General features: G+C 31.1%; 1 long non-coding RNA gene across 1 annotated transcript; it reads left to right on the top strand.

Annotated features, from left to right (window-relative positions):
• Positions 1–751: 751 nt before the first annotated feature.
• LOC139481976 (uncharacterized) lies at positions 752–3,503 on the top strand. The gene is made up of 2 exons (XR_011654740.1): positions 752–997; positions 2,530–3,503. It is a non-coding gene; the product is annotated as an uncharacterized lncRNA (long non-coding RNA).
• The last annotated feature ends 1,156 nt before the right edge of the window (positions 3,504–4,659 follow it).

Raw genomic sequence — 4,659 nt, 5'->3', positions numbered from 1 at the left:
ACAAATCGCCGCGAATTGACTAAAAAAAATCAACAGATTGCCGAAATAATATTTGATTATTGAATATAAGCACCTGAACCTTTGTATTTAATGGTTTACAAGTGATTGCAATACGTTTTATATGCAATTACAGACTGCCGTACGTGGTGAAGAATTTGTCATTCATTTTTACACCCTTATTTAATAATAACGGATGTCGGCCGTGAACACTTGAAAACGTGATCTTAATATGTTAAATTAAATTTAAGTTGTAACTATTTTTAAATATTGTAAATGAATGCATTATCATTTATCTTTTATGTTACCTATATAAATTGCATTTGAGTAAATTTGAGGCAGGGAAAAAAATATATAGATATAACTCTGTCTTTTATCGTTTTCTGTTTATTGTCAAGACATTGTCCGTTAACTTTTTTTTTGCCAGACTCATGCGTTTGACTTTCCATCTTTATTTTTTAATGTGTCTATAATTCGAGAGCCTTTTGTAAAAAAAACTACATACCAGAAGCCTTCGTTAAAAAATAAAGTTTGAATATTATAGCAGAAAAAGGCTTATAAATTCATTCAAATTTATATTTGAAATAGGATAAATAATCAAGAAAATGTTTATAAATACGTCAGACACTGTACTTAAAGTACATTTAAAGACCAGGTTACATATATATTACATGCATACAGCATAATAAAGCTGGTTTAATTTGAACATGGAAGTAATATTGGATATCTAAATATTACTTCCATGATTTGAATGACTATCCATTAGGGACATTTTTCGACGATAATTAATCAAATCTGACAAGTTTAATTAAAAACGGAAAATAATTCTTCGCCCGTAAACGATTTAACGTTACCGTACCCTCTTTATTTTTGTTGCATTCATGTCGCATGTGTGTCGGCAGTGTCAGCGCTTCTAATAGCTAACTTATTTTACATAGAATCGTTGACATGGTAGAAGGAAACTATAGTACAATATAAGCTGAGCTGGAAATTGCAATTGGTGAGTAGAAATGAATATTTTAATACATGTCTATCAGAATAATCATTGATCATGGATCATCACCCAAGAATTTGACGGAAAAATGTTCACATTTGTTAAATTTGTGCATACAGGTATGAATCGACGTTCCAATACTCCACACTCGTGGATAGTAGCCTGTTCAAAGGCAAAGTAAGAATTTGGGCTTGTTAAAAAATTGTTCCTGTGATTGGACCCCCCCCCCCCCCTTTTTCATGTTTTTTGGAAGATCAATGCATGATTTAAAAAGTTACATATAAACTAGTATGGTTTAAACCTCCTTTTAAAAATGGCGGGATCCACCCCTGTTTATTGCCTAACATGCATTGACATGTGGGGTATTCACAATGGTATGGTTGTGCGGGATGGCCTATACAACAGTTACAAGACCTAAACCCCTGATCGAGTAATCCTATATATTGTATGTTAATGTATTGATAACTGTCACGTCCTAAATTTGCATGAAATATTTGTCACTTTTTTTTATTAACCAATAACCAACCAATCTTCACATGTTACGATGTAGTCCGAGACAAGCTTGTCTGGCAAAACAGCCGTTTGGACGTCAGAGTAATCTCAGACTAGTTACGACGATGAGATACCTATTTATATAGCCACTGGTGGGTGATGTACAATAATTATAATTTGTCACATATGTGTTATGAATACCTTCAACATGTTCAAGGCTTGGGTTTATATATATGCAATAACCTCAAAATTGCCCGGGGCAAAACAAAGAGTATATTGATATTGTGCCCTGACATGCCTGATTCCAAATGATGAGACGACATTGCGTCCTTAACAATAATTTTTAACACTTTTCATCTTTTGTGATAAGAAATTTAAGATTTTACCGGGTATGATTCATTATTTTGTTATAAATGATTTGTTATGCTCTAAATTTTGTAGAACTTAAATATATGTTATAACAAGAAAAAGAAATTATGTTGAAATTTTTATTTTTATCTTTTGTATATTAATTATTATTCACTGTCATGACTGTCATGACTAAATAAAAATTAGATCCCACGCATGCGCGGCATAGTTACTGTAAATAAGTGCCGGACACGTTATCATCAGTATGTTGATGGATTATAAAGAAGAAGAAGAATCTTATAAATACTATTTGCTTTGTCACCATGTCACGTTGGTAGTAATATTCAACAAATTCTATTTTAAAATAAAAAAGTATTATAAATTGATCACAACAAGTATAGTGCTATACAATGCTATAGCCTCTATTAGACAGTAACCCTTCAATGAAGTATACACCTAAGAAAACATTGATGTAGAAAGAGAGAACATTTTGTTTTAGAAATAGAACCTCAAAAAAGGGTTTTATTCTTCTTCTCATAAGGGACTTATCAATTAAATTGTATAAGTCATAAATTCATTTCTTTACATCATTAAACTTTGTTGTCAAGCAAATTATGATTGCTAGTTTTTCTTGTAGATAAATTATACAAGTTTATATATAATAAATACTTTATTCTTAATGTATGTTTTTTTTGTAGATAAGATATCACATTGGTTTGAGCATGATTCCCAGCCAGATTATGAAGCGGCATATATCATGTATATCAATGTATATATAGGAAATATATAGTGTCACTAAGTTACTCTCATATGGTACCTCATTTGTACCTGTAGCTATAAATTGTGAAATGGTGGATTCATTCATAATTTTGTGTTACTTATTGGTTTGGAAATAACGTTGATAGAGCTAACAGCATTATGTCATGATGTACAGTTGATGGGATGATCTGATTGGACAAAAAGAGAATTGTGAATTGAACAAATAGCAAACTTACAATTCATAGAAAAAATGTAGGAAATACAATGTACTACATTACTTGGTGACAGAGCATACCTTTGATATATATATATATATATATATATATTTGAAATAAGTAATATTAACAATTTGAAATAAAGAGAATTTAAAGTTTTCTAGGAATATTAGTAGTGCATCATATCTTAATTCCATGATTATCTTGGATAGTTATATCATTAAGAATAGAAAATTGGAATAATGGAAATTTCTAGTTTCAGTGAATATCAATCATTGTCAATACTAAACGTGCAGCATTATGATCATACATCATCTGATTCACCTTGGATAATTATTCATTTGAAATAAGAATTTGGATATAATAAGAGTTTCTATGCTGCCATTGCTATTGTTGGCTACATGTACCACCAGGGAGTGTTAAACCTCCTTTACTTTCCATGAGGGTCTGTCACGGTCCATCACTATTGGTTAGTGTCATATATATGCATGATGATGGAAGTTTTTACCAACCTAGACAAGCTTTAGTTTACAGCCCTGGCATGGTTGTTGGTTAGAGTCGAATGACAGCTTGCTGTATAGTTATAATAGTCTGAATGTATCTACATGTATTTTAATAATCTTCTAAATTACTGTTCATTCTTAAACTGGCATTTTATAATAGTAGTCAAACATATTAAACAATACATGTACTTCAAAGTATCATTTTATTTTGTCTCGCCTTACACAAAAGTCATGAAAGTTGGTTGTATACAAGAAATTTGTATTACAGTCTTGGGGTGATGATGTAAGCTATTTTATAGAGCTTTACATTTTAAAAGCTAAAAGAGCTGGATGTTTCTTGTCAGATGCTAGTAGGTAATTAATATGTTATGATGTTTCAGTTTGCCATTATATGTACATTGCACCTGACCCCATTTTCATGGTTCAATGACTGCATGTAAAATATACTGTTACTTAATCAATGAAATGCTCTTTTATACTGTATATTTTATATATGTAATTGGATACATTTTATTGTATATGAGTATCTTGAAAGATCTACTTGTCTATCAGGTTGGGTTGACCTGACCTTGACCTTCATGGATAATTTAAGTGATTAAGGTTATTTCAGTTTGATACAATGTTAACATGGTTAGGTTTGTTTCTCAGTTTATACTTCCTAATCATGCTAATAAAATTGACACTGGAAATGGGGAATGTGCCAAAAAAGACAACAACCCAACTTCAGAGCAGACAATAGCCGAAGGTCATCAATGTTTCTCATAAGCTATAAGCTACATTTTACATGTATAGGATCACTACTTTTGGCATAATTATGGAATAAATGTAAGTTGTACATGTTTGACATTTTTGAATGGCTTATTTCATCTGACAATGACACCATTTTCATGGTTTTTATGTTTAGTCTTTTTCTCTGTTTCTATGGTTACTATAAACGTTTAACCATAAATTTGGGGTATGGAAGAACTGTGAAATTCAAAAATTCATGAAATTCATGAAATTATCTGTCCTATATCTGTCTGGCATGGTTATTTTGACTGGACTTCATTTTAATGGATTATTGATAATGTAAAGTTTATGTGATACTTATAGACTAGTAAAATCTTCTTATTTCAGAATTTCAATAAAAAGATCATGAATAAGTCCACATTTAAAAGAATGTCTGTTTCCCATCCCAGGGGGCTTATTTTTTACCTGGGTGTGGGGAGGGGAAACAAACAATTTTTATTTTGGCCTAAGGAGATATGGTGAGACGACTATCAACCATTTAAACCATGTAGACCAAGTGATTTACTTGTTAGTCACTATATAATAGGTCACTGCACACCCTTCAACAATGACCAAAAACTAA

This window comes from Mytilus edulis, chromosome 7 (assembly GCF_963676685.1).
Source record: "Mytilus edulis chromosome 7, xbMytEdul2.2, whole genome shotgun sequence".
Classification (NCBI taxonomy): Eukaryota; Metazoa; Mollusca; class Bivalvia; order Mytilida; family Mytilidae; genus Mytilus; species Mytilus edulis.
This window is presented reverse-complemented; position numbering and strand designations above follow the sequence as displayed.